This window comes from Vipera ursinii (genome assembly GCF_947247035.1).
Source record: "Vipera ursinii genome assembly, chromosome: 3".
In the NCBI taxonomy this organism is placed as follows: Eukaryota; Metazoa; Chordata; class Lepidosauria; order Squamata; family Viperidae; genus Vipera; species Vipera ursinii.
The window spans coordinates 154,091,189-154,115,476 of record NC_139516.1 but is presented as its reverse complement, the minus strand read 5'-3'; the positions used below and the strand labels follow the sequence as shown (position 1 = coordinate 154,115,476).

The 24,288-nt window shown below is 39.6% G+C and overlaps 1 protein-coding gene across 1 annotated transcript in view; it reads right to left on the bottom strand.

Moving 5' to 3' along the window:
• ZNF516 (zinc finger protein 516) overlaps positions 1-24,288 on the bottom strand; it is a 123,985-nt gene that overhangs the window by 25,799 nt on the left and 73,898 nt on the right. The gene's annotated exons all lie outside the window — the stretch shown is intronic.

Below are 24,288 nucleotides of genomic sequence, written 5' to 3'. Positions count from 1 at the left end.
AAAAAACACCTTTCCCCTAAAGTTTAAAGAGATAAACTAATTAACAATCAGGAAAAGCAACTTTCAGATATTAAAGACCAGCTACTACAATTACGTTTATGACAATTTGGAGGGCAAGTGGGATGGGAAGGGGTCACATGACTGCTTAAAGTAATTATAGCTATTTTCAGTCAAGGCGATACAATTTTCATTCATATTCTACTCCTATTCCAGAAATTCCAGCAAAATGTACTGATAAAGTTAAAGTTCAAACCTACATGACCACATATTCAAGACAATTCAATCAAGATGGGAAAGATGGGAAACCAGCCAAAGACACACATACAAACCAATCCTAAACCTGCAATAGAACTTCTGACTCTTGCTCCATTGTTCTTGTTTCACACAAAAAAAACAAAACCCAGGCACACTCGTCAGATGTCATTACTGAAATCATGCTATTTTTTTCAACTGGCTACTACATGACAACTCTACTTCACTACAAAACTGAGGCATGCTATGATGTAACATTTGGGAACAGTTCTGCAAATGAAATATACAGAATTTCAAAGATTGAAATAAATATTGTGCAAAACAGATAAAAGAATAGCAAAACAACTTTGTTCAACATATTCTTAATACAAAGGATTAAGATCACTCTGCATTTTCCTTTACAAGCTCTTCATTTCAAAATTAATCAGTATGGTGAAATAATTAAGATTGTAGATTAGGAATGAGAAGAGCTGGGTTCGGGCCCATCCTCAGCCTTCCAAATTCCCTAGATGAGTTAACTAATAATAATTAATACTAAACATCCTTAAATTACAATTTTCTAACTTGTATTCTGAAACAAATTCAAATTAACAGGATCAGAATTAATCATTCATTTCAATATTCATACACAGGTAGTCCTCAAGTTCATTTAGTGACTGTTCAAAGTTATAAGAGCGCTGAAAACAGTGACCGTTTTTCACATTTACAACCATTGCAGCATCCCCATGGTCACATGATCAAACTTCAGATGCTTGGCAACTGACTCATATTTATGACGGTTGCAGCGTCCCAGAGTCATGTGATCACCTTTTACAACCTTCTTACAAGCAAAGTCAATGGGGCAGCCAGATTCACTTAACAACCCTATTATTAACTTAATAACTGTGCTGAGTCGGTTAAAAACTGTGTCAAGAAAAGTCATAAAATGAAACATAAGTTACTTAAATTTCTCACTTAGCAGCAGAAATTTTGGGCTCAGTTGTGGTCATAAGTTGAGCACTATCTGGTATTATATTTACACATTTTCTAGTAATCATTTATCAAATCCGTTTAAATATTTCTTCTGGCTTGTGAACTCTTGTGAACACTAAAGCATATTCTAAACACTGGTTATCTACATCTGTATCTCTATCTAAATGTAAACATATATCTCATCTCTATGCATGCAGAGACAAGAGACAGAGTGAGTTACATTTTAAAGTATTTCTTATAAGAAGGAATATAGAATTAAGAATGCTTTAGATCACTGTATCAAACATCTGACATTACAGAACATCTGTGTTCATTTTAGTCTCTCCCAGAACATACACTGTGTTTGCTCATGCTAACTCTTTACAGTGGGGTTAATATGCATGGTTTACTTTAAAAGTTTCACTGCTCATTTGCTGATAAAGTCCAGGATTACTAGTAAGTAGTTGTCTTCCATCTATACAGAAGTGCTGAGAACTCCTGAAGACTGGTAGAAACAGAGCATAAGTACGGTAGTCTTTTTTGCATCTGCATTTTCTCTCAGCATAAGCAAGTGTTTTCGAAAATCAAACACATCACTGTTGCTTAGTACAATTTTTGTACCATAGGCACAGTTCCAACCCTGCCAAATGTGATCTGTTTAAGCCTGAACGTTCAACAAAAACAATGTCTCAGCTTCATTTAATTTGACCTCAGCTCCTGTTCAGGGAAAAGGCATTAAGCCTTTTGTTTAATTCTGAGTAATTAGCTTAAAAATAACCCATAGATTTGCTGTCTAACAGGGTTGAATACTTATTCTGTTAACATCATTTTCTTTTCAAATTCTCCAAGGGACAAGGTCCTTTGTGTTTAAAGGTTTTTTTAAAACCTTCCTGTTTTACAAGTTAAGACTTCCTGAAAGCACATGCCCAAGATTACTAGCTGTAATCTGCATTTTAAAAGAAAAAAAAAGTTATGTAGAACTGTGAAATTAGAGACTGCACATCTGTGTTATTTTCAAAACAGATCTGTCACAACTCAATATAACACCAGCCAGAAGAACGAGGTGGCTTTTCTATGACATTTCATGTGATGGAGCTTGTTTACATAGAGGCTAAGCAAGGATAAAATTAATCTTATCAGAAGAGGCAAATTAGGCTTAGAAATCATGACCCGTCCAAAAATCTTCTGGTATGCTTCCTGGGTGAAGAAACATTTCAATGGAGGGGTTTACATTCCCAGAATTATTTCAGATAGTTTCTAGCTACCAATAAAAATGCACTGTCCTGCTATTAGATCTTCTTTTTCTTTTCTACAGTAACAAAAATAATCCTTTTGATTGTTAAGAGTTTATTTATTTATTTTAATCCCATTTATATCCCGCCCTTCTCCGAAGACTCAGGGCGGCTTACAATTTAAAGCACAAATCAATGTGCTTAGCAATAGACTTCATTCTATGTATATGCCTGCTTATTAGGGCTTTCGCCCCCCCCCCAAGAGACATTATTACAAAGTCAGCTTAATTGCCCCCAACAATCTGGGTCCTCATTTTACCTACCTCGGAAGGATGGAAGGCTGAGTCAACCTTGAGCCTGGTGGGATGCGAACCTGCACTAATTGCAGGCAGCTGGTGTTACTTAAGGAGGCATTAGCCCACTGCTCCACCAAGGCTCTTTTATCCCACTTTATTATTTTTATAAATAACTCAAAGCAGCAAGCTTACCTAATACTTCTTCCTTCTATTTTCTCCATTTCAATAATCCTATGAGGTGAATTGGGCTGAAAAAGAGGGACTGGCCCAAAGTCACCCACTGGTTTTCATGCCTAAAGATGGAACTAGAATACACATTCTCCTGGTTTCTAACCCGGTGTCTTTGAATTGAATTGAATTGAATTTATTAAATTTATACCACTAGACCAAATATGGACTGATGAGACTGCTAGGACTTTTCCTAAAAATTTCATGCATCAGATAGGTAACTTAGTGAATAAGCAGCAAATAGGAGTCTATGTTGATTCGATATGAGCTAGCAGTTCTGCACTGATATCTTGAAGTATCCTTGAATATTATCTAGTATCAGGGAGTTGTGTGTATGTTTGTTTGTGTATGCACACAGCAAGTAATGACAAACAAAAATCTACCATACTCAGGATATCAAAGGTGCACTGTACACCATCCTCCCAGGAAATGCGTGTCTCAACCAAAACACATGTATTTTGAAGATTTGGGGCCATATACCTCCTTACTGTAAGTGTTAATATTTGGACATGAAGTAGAGAAAAAAAATATCAGTAACAGTTATAATTTAATTGTCAATTTTAATAGATATTTCCCCCCAAAATCTGTATTAGAAAAGCCAATGGTGCCTTCTGAGCTATCTACTGGCAGGAAGACATGGAAATAGTTCTTCCCAGTTGCCACAAGGAAAAATAATAATAATTTGAAAAATATAGACATATAGATTATTGAATTGGAGACTGCAAATATAGAAAACTAAAAAAAATCTTGTAAAACAAGAGACTTTATTCAATAAAGTGCTTAAATGAAAATTTGACTATTTAATTTCAAAATACACAAAGTTCAGTGTTCCTATATTTTATTTTTTATTTCTCCAGATGACTCCCCAGGTCCCAAACAATAGTTCTCCTGCTTCCAATGTGTAATATTAAATAAGGAAATTTAATAAATCCAGAATTTCTGCCTAAAGCTGAGTGTCTTCAGTAAGCAAGTTCTTGCTGTTTGTTTCTTTTTGTTTAAGTGTTTAATTATTTCTAGGTATATTTTATTTAAGGCTTTTTAGTTTTTATATTTTTCTTAAACAAAAAACTAACAAATGTAAAGAGAAATCACACTTTTATATAATTTTAAACAGAATATTTCAAAATGTAAGAGAGATTTGTTATTAGAATAGGACAGGACTGAATTACATTTTTAAGGTTACCCATTCTCCTTCTCTCAAACTACATCCACTTTCTGTTCTAAACATTAAATGAATTATTACTTTTAGGATAATTACCGAACAGTTAGTTATCAAGATCTTACAATACTATTATACTAATGTCCTCCTTCTTACATTAAACAATTAAAATAGAGGCATTCACACTTGATCCATTGCGTTACAGAAAAAAAGGATCTAAATGTCCCTCATCAAGCTAGTACACTGAGGCGAATTTTTCATACATGAAATCCTTAACTAAATACTATTTGATACATATATTTGCTATACTGTCATTTTTTTGTCTAAGCAAGATGATTAATGTCTAGCAACACCATTAACCCAGCCCATGTTGGCTCTGGGGGATGGGAATGAGAAGACTACAAGGCTGGACTATAACATGTTACAGAAAACTGACAGATACTTATCTAAATGAAAAACATTATGGAATTTATTCAGTAAATTCTAGTTCAATATTGCACATTAATGCAGAGTGGCAAAGGCTTTCTACCCCACGAAGGGAACTATTCTCTCTATATCATTTTTCCAATTTAATGGGACTTTGATAGTAGTGAAGCTGAAATTAAAATCTTGTTATTATTGTAGACGTAGTCCTCGACTTACAACAGTTCCCTTCGTGACTGTTCAGTTACAACGGCACTGAAAAAAGTGACTTATGACCATTTTTTACACTTATGACTGTTGCAGCATTCCTATGCTCACATGATTCATATTTGGATGCTTGACAACTGACTCACATTTATGACAGTTGCAGTATCTCGGAGTCACATGATCACCTTTTGCAAACTTGTCACAAGCAAAGTCGATGGAGAAGCCAGATTCACTTAACAATCGTGTTACTAATTTAACAACTGCAGTGATTTGCTTAACTAATGTGGCAAAAAAGTTGAAATTTATTAAAACTCACTTAATAAATTTCTCATTTAGCAACATAAATTTTGGGCTCAATTGTGGGCCAAAGTCGAGGACTACCTGTAAAAGGGAGATGAAGAGGAAGGATGAATTTCAGGGATGTAAATGGACTAAATGAATAAATAAAACATACATTAATTGTATATCAGGTTTCATCATGCTGAAATTGCTGCTTTTTAACACTACAATCCCTGTATGTTTACTCAGTCACAAATCCCACTAAACTCGCTGGGACTAATTCCCAAATAAATATAGCAACAGCTCTGGAGAGGACTAGCAGACTTTTGTACTGGGAGTAAATGCAATGAATTTGGGTCTTATTGTTAACCTGGGGTAATATTCTCTTCCCTTCCCTGTTAATATGAACTAAAAAAAAGGGGGAGATGAATTATATCCAACTGTGTCCATCTGTTGACAGAAAAGCATCTGTCAGCAAAACAGACCCCCTCTTAAACCTCCTCCTGCACTTCTGAAGGCACTAAACAATGTCGTGGGAAACATGCGAAGAGGAGTCAGTCATTGCATGTGAGTGAAAATTAACTCACACAATATAAGAAGTAAAGGAGGAGATCTCGGGAAAGGAAAAGTTTATATGAGAAAAGAAGCAATACAAATATACTGGGGAGAAATCAAATGCATTGTCTGTAGTCCCACAGTTCATGCTGTAATAAAAAACAGTATAATCCTTCCGGCAGGGATCTCAAAATCATAGCCTGGGGGCCACAACCCAGTAAAAAAAAACTAAATACTGAACCTATGGCTAATGAAAAACATTATGACTTAAGTGACCGAAGTGAAATGACAATGTTTTGAAGTTCCCTTACAATACAGTTCTTTTTATTTAATAAAGTTACACTTAATCACACATGACACTTTTCATTTGGCTACAGACTTCCATATTAATGCATGAAAAGCTTTCAGTTCTGTGGCTCATGAGCTAACAAATTATTCCTAAAGTTGCATTGTGACAATTTGAGATCCCTTGCCACAATAGCTCTGATATGTATTTAATCTAAGTAAGACAGAAATTATTTAAGAACACAGTCCATATAAAAACACTGTGGTAGAAGTTCTGCTTGAAAAACTGGTTTCTAAATGGTTTCTTTTCATGTTCTTTCATATATTGGTGCAGGATGTTAAAAAAGGCAGAGACAACCCTGGTAACCTGACAAAGAGCTTCATACTGTAGCCATGTTTGTTGTCATACTTCTGACGTCCTAGTGATTTACACATTCCAGCTCTGGCCAAGAATTGATACCAGAAACAATACTAAGCAAAAACCTCACAAACCTTCTTCTGTTCTTGCATCAAAATGGACAAATGATTTGTCCATTTAACCTGTTGTAGTTATTTGCACAAGTTGAATAAATGCCATGTAAATTGCCTGAATTTTTCTTTCCAGAATCCTATTTTTTTATTCAAGGATGGAGGAAAACAAAAATAACTAGTAAGTATAACATTAAAAAGGGGGGGAGGGGAGATCACTTTGAAAATGTACTTCATACTTCAGTGACAATCTTGCTTAAATCACCAAAGACATTAGCCATTTACTAACAACAAAGTCTCCTTCAACAACAAAACAGTAATAAAGGAATTCACTTCTGGATGCAGTGGCTTCCAAACATTTCAGACTCATTATTATACTTTTAAATGGGATCTGCATTTTAAAGCTTACAAGAGGAAATACTTATTTGTTGCTCAATTCATTGAAAATTACAGAGACCATCTTACAGATGTGAACAAAACAAGTTTTTTTAAGAAAAAGAAAACAATTCTGGCAGCCAGGGATTGGATCTCTTTAAAAAGAAAACAACTTGGTCAAAGAATGTAAATCATTGGAAGAATCAATAAATCTACTGGAAGGAGCAGAGTGACCTACCAAACAATTTCAAAATATGATGGCACATTTATTTTAAAAACAGTGCGATCTCTTGATACGACAGCAAGGGAAATGAGAGAGTGTTTATTTCACAAAACAGCCAACTAAAAATTCTTACAGTGACAATAATATTTTATATTTTAGTACCATGCATGATAGGGAGCAAATGTTACCAAACTCATGTGTTTGTGTGTGTGTGCATGTGCGTGTGTTACTAACAGATGTATTAGAAAAGAACAATCTAAATCTAACTCCATATCCCTGTTGAAATGTTCAATATTAAGCTATCTACACATAGCATTTATTTATATGAAGCACATTTGTTTTAATAACATGCAAGGCCAAGAGTGTTGTTAATATTGCAGAGACATTATAGTATTTAATTACTTACATTTTTTTCCTAAGGATTTTAAGTAGAAACAGTGTGGGAAACTTGTTATGCACAATGAAAATGCTGAAAGATACTGCCACAGCCTGGCTCGGTATGGAAGTTATTTTCCTTGATATATTGAGTGGGGGCATCTGTATCTAACCTATTTGCTAATATATGAGGAGGAAAATCACTGCAACCAATTTATGTTTTTCATCTCACACTACAAATAATAAAAAGCCTTAAATTCTATTTGATATAACACTCTCTTATGCAGCCTAACCATTTACATACAGAACTTTGTACTCTATTCCAATGAATGAGAGCTCTCCAGAGATGTAGAAGTATTTCCAAGTTCTAGACCAGGGCTTTTCAACCAGTGGTACGGGTACCACCTGACAGGTGGTACGTGACGATCCTAGTAAAGTGGTAACGGGGGAGGGGAATGAGCTGAACCACTGGCAGCACCGCACAAGCCTAAGCGAGAGACGGCTGGAGCTGCAGGGTTGTCAGGGCTCAGCGGAAGCTCCAGGATCGGCGCCAGGCTCCAGCTGGAGCTCAGCGCTGATTCTGGTGCTTCTGCTGAGCCCAAAAGAAGCGCCGATCAGCTGGAATGTTGCAGCATCTCCAGGGTCTTGTGATTTACATGCAGATGCTTGGCAACTGATTCATATTTATGACGGTCACAAGTGTCCCAGGGTCATATGAAGTGACCAAAACCTGCTGCAACCACCCAGCAGACGGGGGGGATTAAAAACCAAATAACCCCCCCACCCCACCCCTGCTGCCAATCCTCAACAGAAATGCTCACAACAATGAAAACCTCAGACAGGAGGAAGAGTACTGCCGGGCGGGCAGGCAGGTGTCTTGCTCAGCTGTGGCTTGGGGGGCGCTTTTTTCAGTGCCATTGTAACTTCAAACAGTCATTAAGCGAACTGTTGTAAGTCGAGGACTACCTGTACTTCATCACTTTTTTCCTTTTTTCCCCCTTTTTGTTCTAGTTCAGGGATTTTCAACCTTTTCACCCATTGTACCACTTTTAGGATATGGCAACATCCGAGTACCACCAGTCGCCCAGCAAGGTATCAAAAACATGACCTGCTCCAAACAAATGAAAAAAAAAGATACAGGTAGTCCTCGACTTACAACAATTCGCTTAGTGACTGTTCAAAGTTACGATGTGATTTATGACCATTTTTCACACTTATGATTGTTGCAGCATCCCCAGGGTCATGTGATTTACATTCGGATGCTTGGCAACTGATTCATACTTATGATGGTCACAGTGTCATGTGATCATCTTTTGCAACTTTTTGACAAGGAAGAATGGCTGGGGGGGAGCTCATCACTCAGGTTGCAGAGTGCCTGTGAGGTGGAAATCCATGGGTCTCTCATGGAGGGGGGTGGGACTGGGGTGGGTGCCCTCCCTCTCTCTCCCATTGTCCCTTCCTTCCTTCCTTCCTTCCTTCCTTCCTTCCTTCCTTCCTTCCTTCCTTCCTTCCCTCCTTCTTTGTCCCTTCCTCCTTCCCTCCCTCCCTCAGGTTGCAGGGTGCTTGGGGGGGAATCCGTGGGTCTCTGGTGGAGGGGGGTGAGACTGGGGTGGGTGCACTCCTTCCCTCCCTCTCTCCCATTGTCCCTTCCTTCCTTCCTTCCTTCCCTCCCTTTTTGTCCCTTCCTTTTGCAAGCAGGGACGTGGTGGCTCAGTGGGTTAGGACGCTGAGCTTGTCGTTCAGATGGTCGGCAGTTTGGTGGGTTGAATCCCGAGTGCCGCATAGCAGAGTGAGTGCCTGTTACTCATCCCAGCTTCTGCCAACCTAGCAGTTCGAAAGCACGTAAAAATGCAAGTAGAAAAATAGGGTCCACTACGGTGGGAAGGTAACAGCGTTCCATGCGCTTTTGGCGTCTAGTCATGCTGGCCACATGACCACGGAGACATCCTCGGACAAGCGCTGGCTCTTTGGCTTTGAAACGGAGATGAGCACTGGCCCCTAGAGTTGGAAACGACTAGTACGCACGTGCGGGGGAACCTTTACCTTTACCTTTGCAAGCAGGAAATCTTGCACAGAACTTGCAGCCAGGGATTTCTGTCTGTCTGTCTGTCTGTCTGCCTGCCTGCCCCCCCCTCTCTCTCTCTCTCTCTCTCTCTCTCTCTCTCTCTCTCTCTCTCTCTCTCTCTCTCTCTCTCTCACACACACACACACACACACACACACACACACACACACACTATCTCTCTCTCATTCTTTCCTTGGCTTGCTCAGCATCTGGCTTTCCTCATTTCTTCCTCCCTTTCCTTCCCTCTTTGTCCCTTCCTTTTGCAAGCAGGAAATCTTGCACAGGAATTGCAGCAGGGGATCTATCTTTCTCTCATACACACACACACACACACACACACAGAGAGAGAGAGAGAGAGAGAGAGAGAGAGAGAGTTCTCACTTTTCCCCTTTGCAAAACGGACTTCAATTGAGCTGTGTTCTGACTTTGGGCGACGTTCCTTGGGAATCCTCCCTCCCCAGCCCAAAAAGCAGGGCTTTTATTTACTTTTTGTGCTGCCGCAGTTTGCACAACTCACCCCTCAAGGGAGATTCCAGTTTTGCTTTTCCCCTTTGCAAAACGGACTTTAATTGAGCTCTGCTTTGACTTCAGGCACCTTGGGAATCCTCTCTCCTCACCCCAAAAAGCACAGGAATTGCAGCTGGGGATCTCTCTCTCTCTCTCATACACACACACACACACACACACACACACCACTTTCCCTGGCTTGCCCCGCATCTGGGACTTCCTCATTACTTCCTCCCTCCCTTTCTTTCTTTCCTTCCCTCTTTGTCCCTTCTTATCTCCCGCCAGGACCTCTCTCTGGACTGGAGCCTGTTGGCGGAGGTCAGGGCCGATCATCCCAAGTCTCCAGCTGATCGGCTGCCCTGGATGGGGCCTCTCGGGTGCAGTTTTCCTTGTTGTCTGTCCTCTCCCATTAGTTCTCCCCCCCCCCCAGCTACTTACGATTAGTGGCAGGGAGAAGGTGGTGAAAAGGGCAGTCCTGAGTGCCAGCAGGACCAACTGGCCCAGCTCCTTGTGCGCCCAGAGGGAGTCTTGGAAGGCGCGGCTGCGCCCTGTGGGTCAATCAGGTGGGTCCTGCGCAAGGGATGCTGGCATGCCATCCGATGCCCGCACAGTACTGCACATTGCTGCCGAAGCCCAGGAACGTACAGGGCCGTGAGGGGTATCGCAAGCTCGTGGGGGGGGGGAAAGAGGGAAGAGGCCACAACACAGAGAGAGAGAGAGAGAGAGAGAGAGAGAGAGAGAGAGAAGGGGGGAAAGAAGGAGGCCTACCTGCTGAGGGAGTAGATGGCTCTGTCTACTGGGGGAAGGACAACATGGATCCCGCACGAGAAGAGTTCGAGCCGGTTGCTGCACAATGAGTCCCTGGGGAGGGCGGGGCCTCGTTCTGCGCCTACGCTCTTCGCATGCCCTCAGTAGGGTTCCTGCAGGGCAGGTTGCCGCCAAGCAGCTTGTTTTCCAGCAGCAAGTGCTGGGAAGGAGCGGAGGGAGGGAGGCAGGCGGGGGGCAGGAAGGCGACGCTGCGTACCACCAACCATGTGCTCGCGTACCACAAGTGGTACGTGTACCACCGGTTGAAAAGCCCTGGTCTAGATGGCCAGAAATAGTTACCGAACCAACTCTCCCTAAATCAGGGATGTCAAACTGCCGGCCCGCAGGCCGGAGCGTCACGGAGAAACCGCACCCATCCCATTGCCGGCAATGGGAAAAAGTTCCGATACGTCGCACGATGGCATGTGACATCGCGAGTTTGAGATGTCTGCCCTAAATCAATCCTCCATCAATCAATCAATCAATCAGCAAGTAAGCAAGCAAGATTTATTGCAGAGGCATAGTTATTGTCATGGAGGTTGTCCTGATAATCTGAGCAGAAGAGAAAAGAAAAGAAAAATATCTGGTTATAATAAAGAACAAAGCATCCTTCTTTAATACCAATCCCATGTCTATTTCTAACACAAAATTACTATCTTTGTGTAGTAACAACACCAGACTGTGTTGTCACTTGAACAACAGTATGTAGGAGGCTTATTTACTTAGAAGAATATGGGTGCACAGCACACTATAATACATAATTTGCAATGCAGCAATACACATCCATGTGGCTTTTCCTTAAATAAAGTGTCAGTGAACCATAAAAATGATTAACCAATTTAAACAAACTAAATATAAAGAAATCTGCAGAAGTTATGAGAACTCATTTTAACAAGGCTCTAAGCATTGTGAAACGTATTGCTCATATTTCACTTGAGTCAATTACCATGCGCCAAAGTGCCTTATAAAAACAGCTTTTACTGGTCTCCAATCAATGCAAAGATTATTCAGGGTTTTTCTCCTGCTTTGTTTCTTCCCATGGGGTAAAAATTCTAAATTTTCCTAGAAAACTGCCCCATTTCTTTTATCATTCAGAATGGTCCTCCTTTCCTGAAATGTCAGTTCAAATAAGCCATTCCCATGGAAGGGGGATGTTTTCACTACCTTTTGATATGTCTCCAAACCCTTCATTTTTATATTTTTGTCCTCTAGGTCAGGGGTCCCCGACTCTTGATCCATGGTCCGGTACTGGGCTGCTGGCCTGTTGAGAACCAGGCCGCGCAAGCGGCAGGTAAGTGCGCATGCATATAAAGTTACATTTGTGGAAGTGGCGGGCGCACGTGCAGAACCATCCCCTCTCCCCCCCCCACTGCCGCCACCACCTCTGGTCCGCAGACCCAGAAAGGTTGGGGACCACTGCTCTAGGCAGTTGTTCACTTAAGTTCCTAATCTATCTTCTCTCTCTTCCACCAATCAGCCAGCAACCACATCCCTCCCACCCCCAATTTTTCAGTTGAAATAATTTTTTATTTATTTATTGAGATGGACAGTACAGAAATGCACTAAATGAATGAGTGAAAAAATAAATATATAAAATTGCTCTCCCCCATCCTCATTAATCACACAACTAGCTTCCATAGTGTTTGGGCTGTATTTATAGCAGACAAACAGCTGGAAGATGGGGGAAATGGGTGAGAAAGAGAAAAGGAAACTGGAAGCATTTTTTTCTTTTTGTGGAGAGGTTGCAGTGACTGTACCCCACACATACACACACCCCTTGCCTACTGCCCTACTGCCGTGCCATTTGGAGAAAGTTTATCATCATCTTGTCATGTGCTTTAGCACTTGCACTTGCTGATTGAGTAAGGAGATTCTAGATAGCAGGAACCTCTCTCTATGCTTTCTTGGATGCCAAGGAGAGAATTCCATGGATTGATTACATTTGGATTAACTACATATTTAATTTAATTTAATTTTAATTTTATTAAATTTATATACCGCCCTTTCCCGAAGGACTCAGGGCGGTTTACAGGGTATTTAAAATCAAACAGTACAAAATACAAAAGTTAAAAAACAATTTAAAAAGATTAAATTATCCGTTAAATAAAACCCCAGTTAAAAATTCTCAGCCTGGGCCAGAGAGCTCAAAGAGCTCAAAGAGCCAGGTCTTCAGGTCCCGGCGGAATGAACGAAGGTCAGGAGCGGTCCTAAGCTCCACGGGCAGCTGGTTCCAGAGGGCAGGCACACCCACAGAGAAGGCCCTCCCCCTGGGTGTTATCCGCCGGCAATCTTTTACCGGCGGCACCCTGAGAAGACCCTCCCTGTGTGGACAAAGGGAATTTGATGCTGGCAGGAGGTGTTCCCTCAAATATCCATGCATCTATATACTAATCTGAAGAAACACAGAGTGACAAGGGTCATGGTGATAATTATAGAGGAGTAGCATGTTTATGTACAAATTATTCCATGCATGAAACAGCAGGTTTGGAATGGTTGGCATCTAAACTGAAACACGTATTTATGATCTAGGTACAGAACAAAATAGGCTGTTGGCTTCCAATAAGGGGTAGGAGAATTAATATGCATCACCTTTCTTTTATTCAGACTATAAAATGACCTTGTGGGTTTTGTTTCAGCCAAAGGCCGGAACAAACTTTACACTCTTTTGCATTCCTTGAATGTATATTATTTGTTATTGTACTGTAATAGTTACCTAGAAAGGAATGAGTTATTCTGGATACATTACATCACAATAGCCAGTAAGAAATGATAATTTTCTACCTTAATTCATTACCTGCCCATTTTATGCTCACTATTAACAGCATCTGGATTATTCTGGATGATGCCTCTCCTCAGCAAAGAAGGCAGAACTGGGAGGGACTCTGGTGACAAAACAACATGTTTCACAAGAAGAACACTTTGATCTGTGGTCTTACATACTGCATTAAATTCCACTGAATGGACTAGGTTTGATGCCACAATCAAAATGACCAGAATCAAAATACGGTGCTGTTACATACTTGATATTACTATTTAATCTGCCATATTATTTTTGAGCAAGATAAATTGAGATACAATTAAGTTATTTTGAAGAAGTTAACAAGACAGCAGCCACCTATGGTAAATAAATGAATATAAACAATACAAAAAGAAACTAATTGTAACCTCAAGATTGGTCAAACTTTATTCATCTGATCACTCCATCATCTACTTGCCAGATTACATTTGAGACTGAAGTAGTAATTCAGATGTTGCCCCACTGGGAAATCAGCCCTGTTTTTCGTAGGAAGCTTACAATCCAATATATTAGAATAATACACTGTACAATCCAAATCCATGTGGATAAATTATGTCATAACTCATAAACTGTGCTACACAATCCTAAAACTATAAGTACTTCTAAATTAGTAAAATTAAATCCATCCACTCATGCTACCAAAGAACAAATTCTACTTATTCTCTACTAAGAAGCAATGATGTGGTTTTTAGATTACCTGAAATGAATGGAGACAGCACGTCACGCCATTTCAAGCTCTGTACATTGTAGTTATCTGACTGCCTTGAACTTCAGACCAAACTAGCAGGCTTTACGCCCAAAGCTTTTTTTTTTAAATGGAAGAAAGTCTGGAGACAGCCAGTTGTCTAAACCTGTACAGTCAAATTCTGTAATTATTGCTTTTTATAGCGTGGCTGTACAGAAATGCAGAGCTGATGGGCAAAATGAGATTCAGGAGATTGTTGGGCCCCCACACAGCACCTGCCAAAAATTCCTTAAAGCAGTTGGCATGAGATTTTGGGAAGAAATGCTTTTGATATAATGCCCAAGTATGCTCTGAATCATGTTTTACCCTTTGAATCCGGGCCTATTACAGCCATATTAGACAAATATGTTTTCTATTTGTTCACGTTTCAATTGTATTCTCTTTTTTTAAAAAATTAGGATCCTGTTTAGGTTTAGAGGGGTATCATTCCTATTTAAAACATGTAGAATAATAAAATGGGCCCAAACAGTAGGGGTTTGCAACTACTACTGCTTTTAACTGAATAAGCACAAACTGAAAACAGTCATTAAAAGACATATTGTGCAGTTAAAGCAACGTAAAGCATGGCCTCACATAATTTCCATGGAATGATAGAGTGATCCACAAATCAACTGAGTTTGTTTTAGTTAGCAAAACTGTAAGCCTCCCAGAATCATATAAATGAGATGGATGGATTTAGAAATCCAACAGATAATTAAGTAGATAAATAAATTCAGAATGTCTGCAGTTATTCAAAAATAAAATTAATACCGTGTTTCCCCTAAAATAAGACTGGGTCTTATATTCATTTTTGCTCCAAAAGACACATTAGGGCTTATTTTCTGATTAGGGCTTATATTCAGGGAAATATGGTACATCCGGCTGATGATCTTAACTGGGCTTATTTTTGGTGTAGGACTTATATTACGAGCTTCCTGAAAAATCATGCTAGGGCTTATTTTCTGGTTGGATCTTATTTTGGGGTAACACAGTGGCACTTAGCACGTAACTTATATACCGCTTCATGCTGCTTTACAGCCATCTTTTACAGTGTCAGCATATTGCCCTCAAGAATCTGGGTCCTCATTTTACCAACCTTGGAAGGATGGAAGGCTGAGTCAACGGTGAGAATCGGGCCCCTGGCAGTCAGCAGAATTAGCCTGCAATACTGCATTCTAATCACTACACCACCACGGCTCCTAATGATATACAATAAATAGCTATTATAGGAATATAACTGAAACTAACACATTTCTATTTCCCATCTCTAAATAATCACAAGGTTTTATCCCTTCCAGGATGTCAAATGCATTCAAGCATCAAAGCATGTATTCAAACACGCAATCAAATGCATTCCGTGCATTCAAGAGAGGTCTGAGTAAGGACCACACGCTCTACCAAAAGGTACATTCAGTTTTCCCAACTGCCATATCGCTAATGTGGGGACATCACTGTTAAGTGTGCACAACATGAAGATGAAGAGCAAGTGTGACCTGTTTCCCTTTCAATAAGTATTTGTCAACTGCTGTACCTAAAAGTTGGTGATAATTTGGTTATGTTCTAATTTTCTGCTAACATTCTTTAAAGCATTAATGGATACCCAGACAAGATGACATATTCTGATCAGATTATTGTTAATCAGGTAAATAATAAAAAGGCTCCTTTTAAATTGCATCAAAAAGATTTACCCCACTTACAAACCTTACCATATAACAACTCTGCTAATAACTGCTCTTCTGTCAATAAAATCGTATGAAGGTTCATAAAATCTATCAATTAACTTACAACTCTTACTATTGGAAAGACATTTTCAGAGTGTGACAGTTGTGACTATGAGTTATATATAGGTGCAAATAACTAAACAAGTACCTCGTGGCAGAGAGCCTGTGCTGGATTAGTAGTCTGTAATAATTTAGAAATTAATACAGGCTTTCTGTACACAGAAAGCTCTTTATAGTATTTACAAAGAATACTTTTATCTGCATTATAAAAATGACTGTCTTAAAAAAAAATTTGTTCAAAAAAGTTTTTAAAAATAATAGTTTTAAAAGGTTTAGAAAAATAGTTTTACATATGTATACAAAGTTTACTTCTCTTAAAATTTTCAGGAAATATAGTAAGAGTTCAAATGTTGTTTTTTTTTTGTAATTACAGTTGAGCTATCTCAGTACAAACCACTGTACAAAAGGGGTAAACATTCAGAAGATAATTAATCTTTGATAAGAATATAATACATTAAGATAGTGGTATTCATTCAGAAAGCAGCTGCCTAAAGCCTCATTCAGTTGGAATTGCATTTTCTTTAAGAAACCACAAGATGGCATCTATTCACAATTTATAATCCAAAGAACATTCTGAAATTCTCTAAATAAAAAATATATGAATCTTTAGATCAATGGTAATTGGGAAGAACTTTTGATATTTCTCCACTCTGAATAGTTTTAACATAAGTAAAATACATATGTTTGATTTTATGACGCTGATGACTTTTTATATTTTCCCTCTCCTACTTCTCAACATTCATGAACCTAAAATGCTAAACCTAAAGGTTATTTTTTTAAGAGAAAAATAAAATTAAAAAATCCTATTCACCATTCCCTTGAGATTTGAAATTAGCAATCAACCATTAAGTACACTGTTGTGATCACACGTTGTAATATGGCACAGAATAAAAAAGGAATGAAATTACCAGTAATAATAAGGGGGAATTAACAAAGAAAAAGCATGAGAATGAATAGAATTAATAATACAACTGAAAGCATGGCCAAGGTAAGTGACCTGATGGTTAACCGGTGGAATCATATTGCATCATATTCATTTATTCAGCATCTGCTCCCTTAAGTTTATTATAAAAGTTTTTTCTCTGATTTTATCATAGATAGGGCAGTAGGCGACTTAATGAATAATGCTCTCCAGTAGATCAGCACCACAGGGGCAGCCACTACTGACTTCTTAGGTGGAGTCATTCAACCAATTCTAAGCTCATTTTACAGTAGCATTGTTTAGTCCATATTTTCATGAAAAATTATGTAATTTGTGCTCTATCAAAGACTACTGAACTCTGTACACCAGGGTTCCCCAATCCCCGCTCCGCAACCTAGTACTGGGCTGCAGCCCATTCGGCACCAGGGTATAGAAGTGGAGAGTGTGCACGAAATTACATTTGTGAAAGTGTGTGTGTGTGTCTGTGTGTGTGTGTGTGTGTGTGTGTGTGTGTGTGCGTGTGAAACCATCCACTATCCCCGCCCCTGTCACCGCTGCCACCTCCATCAGTCTGCAGAGCCCAAAAGGTTAAAGACCTGTGCTCTACACTATGCCTACAGATTTCCCTTGAGTTAATATGTTAGTAGAGCAGTCCTCATTTAGTGACCACAAATGGGACTGGCAGCTATATTAAGTAAAGTGGTTGCTAAGTGGGAAATCATATGACCATGACTGTGCTTTCTTTTTCCCATTCCTCCATCCTTTGGAATACTCATCCCAGCACTGGGATAATTAGCAAGAAGGGAATTAATGTTTGTATTTACATTTTAGAGGAAGGGATTACACAAGAGTAAGCAGACACAAACTGTGGAATGCAATATGCTGGCACCAGCAGCTGAAAGTGCCCTCTCCAGTGTCTGTGCTGGGGTGGGGTGGGGGGACAAGTCAGACATACAAGGGATTACCCTACAGTACACAAATGGCATTGGTTGGTTGTTTTTTCTCCCCTCACTTGTGCTCTGCAAGGGACAGAAAAAACAAAAATGAAAACAAGCAATATTTGTAAGCAATCTTTGTCCTGTGTCTGACTCATATTATTTTCTTTCTTTCACCTCTTGTGGAGCAGTGAGGTTGGAGAGGAAAGACCACAAGAGAGTAAGCAGGCACACAATGGGGAATACATCAAACTGTTTGCATAATGCACTTGGGGCTGCCAACACCATCACATTGCTTTCAATACGCTTCTCCCATTTTTGGCTTACTTTCTTATAATCCCTTCCTCTCCAACCTCCTCATTATGCAAGGGGAGAAAAAACGAAAAATAATAGGTCAGGCATAGGGCAATGCATACAGACTGTAATGGCAATCATTTGACTGAGGGATTCTGCAAAGATCATAATTGTGGGCCTTGGTCATTAAGTTATTTTTTCAGCACCATCATAACTGTGAACAGTTGCTGAACAAAGCACCAATCCATCTCATACAGAACTATCTCATACAGGGCTATCTGTAACTCTAGCAAAGGAAATATGATTAATCTACCATAATTTCTTTGCAAATAACACAGCTGAATCCAGTTAATTGTAGCATGCCTATCTAAGCGCTTACAAATATGCCAGTGAATAACCTGTTTGAAAACCATGTCTAATCTAAATGTCAAGCTCACAAGTCTTCAGTTTCCTTGGAATCTATTTGTATTTGTTGAAAGTAGTTCAAGAAGTTGTTTGAATCCATGATAGTTTTGCTATAGGGCTCCCAAAGGTTAACCATTTGCTTTAGATGAATTCGGGATTCTAACATTCACCCTAAAACTTTTTCCTGGCTTGGAACCTTTTTTATCAAGCTTCTGCTGAAACTACTTTTAGAGTCACCTCCATCAAAACAAGTGGGTAGCAGCAAAGAGCTTCTCATTTTATTTTAGCTGTTTATTTAATTCAATGTACACACAGCCCAAATCCAACTAACTGTGGACTGCTCACAAAAATAACATCAAACCTACACAAACTAAAATCAAAATGGGCTCTGGGCATAATAAATAGACAGTAATAATAATAGTAACCACAGACACTATTTATCTCATGCAAGGCATGGAGAAGAACCTGGTATTAAAGGCTTTATAGAATGCCAACATTGTGGAAGCCATATAAATTTAAGGGGCAATGTCTTTCCAGAAAGCAAGCAATGCCAAGAGATAAGGCATGTTTCCTAGGTACTGAGAGATGACTTTAACTGAAGGGACACAGAAATGCCAATTCTAACAGCACATGGGCAAAGGCAGAACAGAAGACCATATGAGAGGTATGTGTGTGCATGAGTTGGAAAACTAGTTGTATTCATCCTACAAAATAGGGTTTTCTGACTAGACAATGACAGCCATAACATTCATTTATAAATTGTCATGCTCTCCATAACACGTATTTTATCAGAATACCCATAAGATGTTCTCAAAAAGATTATTATATAGCTTCCACTCCACAAAGCAAGTGACTCTGGGCAGCATACAACAAAGCTAAAAATAATTAACTAATCAACCCTCAACAACTGTTGTCATTATTATTAAAAACTATAAGAAACAAAGCTAAAAAGAACAAAAAATATTAGGCGAAGGGATGTTAACAATGGAGCTGGACTGCTGGGTACTGAAGAACAAAAGATTGCCATTTTTAGCATTAATAAAACTTTTTAAAAGCCTTAATTCCTTTTCATTGTTACCTTCAAGGATGAACTCAAATTTGTAGATTTGTGGGAATAACTTTTGTTAAGCAGATTGGCAAAGAATACAAAATATATTTCCAACCAAGTGTGATAATAATCAAGCAAGCATGAGCTATTGAATGAGCTTCCAACCATTCCCACACTCCCTCTTGCATGGGAGTTGTGTGTGATTTACAACCAGTTTAGAGGAATATAAATATTTTGTAGGAAACTGAAATTCTGATTAAACGTCATACAATGTATTCACATTGCTGATGTATTACCTTTTCATTTTTATTTTATTTTTGCCATACTGTGGAAATAACATTAGGGCATTGCAGGCACTATGAACATGGGGTGGTTTTATCTGCTTTTCACATAGAAGCACCCACCCACACTTCCTCTTAGATTCAAAGTAAATTAAAACATTTCTTATTGTAGAATGCTTTAAGTAAGTGGGAAGATAATGAAAAAGTAAAAGAGGTGGCAATGATACAAAACTTTCCATGTAAATTATTTCCTCTTGTGTTGCTCTTACAAGCATTATTAATTCTTCCAGTAGAAGAAAATAAAGCAAGACAGCATATAATGGTAAACTACATATATTTAAATTGCTCTATTATGTCAAGCTCTGAAATGCATAATTAAAGGTGTTGATCTGGATTGAAGAAAAAGAAAAACAAGCTTCTTCCCTTCTCATAATATAGGCCTTCAATAATCAAGCTTCCTGCCACAGAAAACTTAGGCTGAAAGATAGTGACTGACCCAAAGTCAGCCAATGAACTCCTATGGAGGAATAGATTAGAGCCCCCCACCATTCCTAATAAAACACTTTAATGCACTACACTAACTATAACCTCTATGTCTCAGAGAATAGAATGTTTACTAGTTGGATCTTATTATTTCCAAAGAATAGGGCTTCGTCAATTATTTCCTTGTTTCTTCCTTTAACATAGGAGTCCCTAACCCCCGGTCCGTGGACCGGCACCAGTCCACAGCATGCCAGCAACTGGCCCATGCAAACAAGCAAAGCCCCATCCGTGGGATGCAGGTAGCATGCAGAACCACACCCTTTCTGATTCACGGAAAAACCTCTCTCCACGTAACCAATCCCTGGTACCCAAAAGGTTGGGAGCTGCTGCTTGAACAAATTGGACAATTAAGATTGTAACTGTTATATTTAAGGCTTGAATATCAGCCACTTCCCTTTCTCTTTAAAAAACAAAAACAAAATTTGAATGAGATTTTAATAAACCATTTTTGTTTTATGAACACTTGCCACAAGAATAACACTTCAACTTTAATTTTACTAAAGAAAGTATGAAAGAAAGTATGAAAGAAAGCAGATGGAAGATTATAATCGAATTATACATGGAACAGGAAATCAATTGGACAACAAAATGTATCATATGCGATGCATGACAGCATTGCAACATCTTCAATAGGCAAATGATAACCTTCTTGAATCATCAATGCAGGTTGCCCTGCTGTAAACAAGCTCCAATATTTAAATTCACTTCACCTCATCATGGCCACAAACTGCACATTAGATAGGCAAATCCCAACTTTGGCTTTATGGTATAGGAATGGACCTAAAACACTAAATGTAACCTGTGAGGTGCAGACTGTTGGCATCAATTGCACTAGATTTCATTATGCTGCACGCTCTTGATCTGGACAGGGGCAGCATCAGGATAATTTCAGATGGCACTAAAGTTGCCATCAGCATTCTTATGCCCACCAACCAAAATCATGAGTTAGAAGGTATTCTCCAGGCCAAGTGACAAGATGACACTCTTTGCTGGACTCCCCTGACTTGACATAGTGGGGAAAGGATTGATAGTTGATTCCTTACCTCTTGTTCCAGACTACTAACAAAATCTGGCTCTTGACAAGATATGTTAACGGTGAGGGTTGAGAGCTCTCCCTCTTATACCAACTTTTGGTTTGTGTATTTAAAAATATTGACCCAGGTGTTTAAAGAACCTGATACTTGTTTATCAGTGATCACTCAGGGTTGGCAAAGAATTGTTTCGCCTGCATCTCTTTGCTACCATTTTGTGGTGTCCCTAGATCTGTACATCTTCAAAATCTATTATTCCTATATCTGGAACTTAACAGATCTGGTCTGGATTTTGGATCAATGGAACCCATCCTGAGAATGAAGTTACAGAATTAATGGAGTAAAATGTATTTGCTCCACACTCAGTGCCAAGTACATTTTCTGTTCCCATGGCCTTCCCTAACATGGCTTCTCTTGCTTATATTTACATCAATAAGAGCACATTATTCAAACATTTCAGTTAAAACCAGTACTCCTTTCCAGCCATTCTTCCTTTTTCAAGGCAGAGTGACACGGTCAAAGTTATATTTTGCATCCAGATTAAACAAACTGAAAATAGGAACATTATCACAGTCCCCTGGAAAAGAAAAAGGGAAGCTATTTTTTATCTGTAGATTAATAATGCCAGAAAAGTATCATTTGTTCACTGAAGATGTTGCATGAAAAGCATCTATTAGATAGAGACAACCGGGTGGATATGCTGGAACCAGGTGGATATGGTTGAATGGTGCTTACTCATAACCATTATCTATTTGCATATATTACTTTCAATAAACACCTGATGGCACCACTATTTAATGTTTATTAAAAGCCAAAATAATAAACAGGAAAGGACTTTGATCCAAGAGTATCAGTGTTATCTATGCATTTAAACAGAGCAAGAGAGGACGTTAATCTTTTAAAGGAAGATAGAAGACAGAAAAGCTTTTAAGAAATGAAGAGGAGAGGCATACATAAAAATATAATGGGAAGTAGTTTACATCTCAGTGTATTTTAACATATTTGAAAGCCAGAGCATTCAACAAATTCAACAAAACACCTTGTGAATTAGCATCCTTATGACTATTAGCTAGGCCAGTGACAAAAGGCAAAGAGAAAACCATTTACCGTATTTTCCGGCGTACAAGACTACCATATTTTTCGGACCATAAGACGCACTTTTTTTCCCAAAAGTGGGGGGGAAAACAAGGGTGCGTCTTATGGTCCGAAGGTGATCCGTATGGCCAGCCCCAACCTCTGCAAGTGGAGCACGAATCGGCACGTGCTGAGAAACGCCGATCTCACGCTCCTGCACTCTCCCTCGCTCGGTTTCAGCTTCCCTTGCTACAAGAGAAAGCAGGCTGAAATGGAGTGAGGAGATTGCCAGGAATGCGAATCGGCTGATATCGCACTGCTGCAATCTGCCTCGTTTCAGCTTGCTTTCTCTTGTAGCAAGGGAAGCTGAAACCGAGCGAGGGAGTTTGCAGGAGCACGAGATCGGCCGATTCGCATTTCTGGCAATCTCCCTCACTCCGTTTCAGCTTGCTTTCTCTTGTAGCAAGGGAAGCTGAAACCGAGCAAGGGAGTTTGCAGGAGCGCGAGATCGGCCGATTCGCATTTCTGGCAATCTCCCTCACTCCATTTCAGCTTGCTTTCTGCAAGAGAAAGCTGGGCTGCAGGGCCGCCTCCGTGGGTACTGCTCTAATGCAGAGAGGGAAGGACAAAGAGGGAAGGAAGGAAGGAAGGAAGGAAGGAAGGAAGGAAGGAAGGAAGGAAGGAAGGAAGGAAGGAAGGGACAATGGGAGAGGGAGGGAGAGAAAGAGAGAGGGAGAGAGAGAGAAGGAGAAATAATTTTTTTTCTTGTTTTCCTGCTCTAAAAACTGGGTGCGTCTTATGGTCCGGTGCGTCTTATGGTCCGAAAAATACGGTACTTTTTAACCCATGAAAATCTTCTCAAAAGTCAGGGGTCGTCTTATACGCCGGGTGCTGAAAATTTAGGGACAGGGCTGGCTGGAAAACCTGGAGCGGATCTCCCATTTAGTCTGCGCAGGGAAAGCGGGACCAATTGGAGAAGAAGCTGCAGTCTGTGATTTTTTACAGGCTGGGGTCTGGGCATCTTTCCTTCTAAAGTTGAAGAGTAGCTGTAGTATATCCCAACTTGAAAGGCAGGTGGGGAAGGCAGCAGCCAGAGCAGCGGCTTAGCTCTAAGGACACATTTGACTCAGGAACTGGGCGGGCGGGCTGGAAAACCTGGAGCGGATCTCCCATTTGGTCTTTTTTTTTAAAAAAATCCCATTTATATCCTGCCCTTCTCCGAAGACTCAGGGTGGCTTACAATTTAAAGCACAAATCAATGTGCTTAGCAATAGCCTTCATTTTGTGTATATGCCTGTTTATTAGGGCTTTCACACACCCCCAGCAGCATTATTACAAAGTCAGCTTATTGCCCCCAACAATCTGGGTCCTCATTTTACTTACCTTGGAAGGATGGAAAGCTGAGTCAACCTTGAGCCTGGTGGGATGCGAACCTGCACTAATTGCAGGCAGCTGGTGTTACTTAAGGCTCTGCGCAGGGAAAGCTTTAGAGTGAATTAGGAAAAGTGAAAAAGTGAATTAGGAAAATAGGGAACGGTTGCTGGAATTGGGTATGTGTAGTTTAACGAAGAGAAGGGTGAGGGGTGACATGATAGCAGTGATCCAATATCTCAGGGGCTGCCACAAAGCAGAGGGAGCCAAGCTATTCTCCAAAGCACCTGAAAGCAGGACAAGAAGCAATGGATGGAAACTAGTCAAGGAGAGAAGCAACCTAGAACTAAGGAGAAACTTCCTGACAGTTAGAACAATTAACTAGTGGAACAACC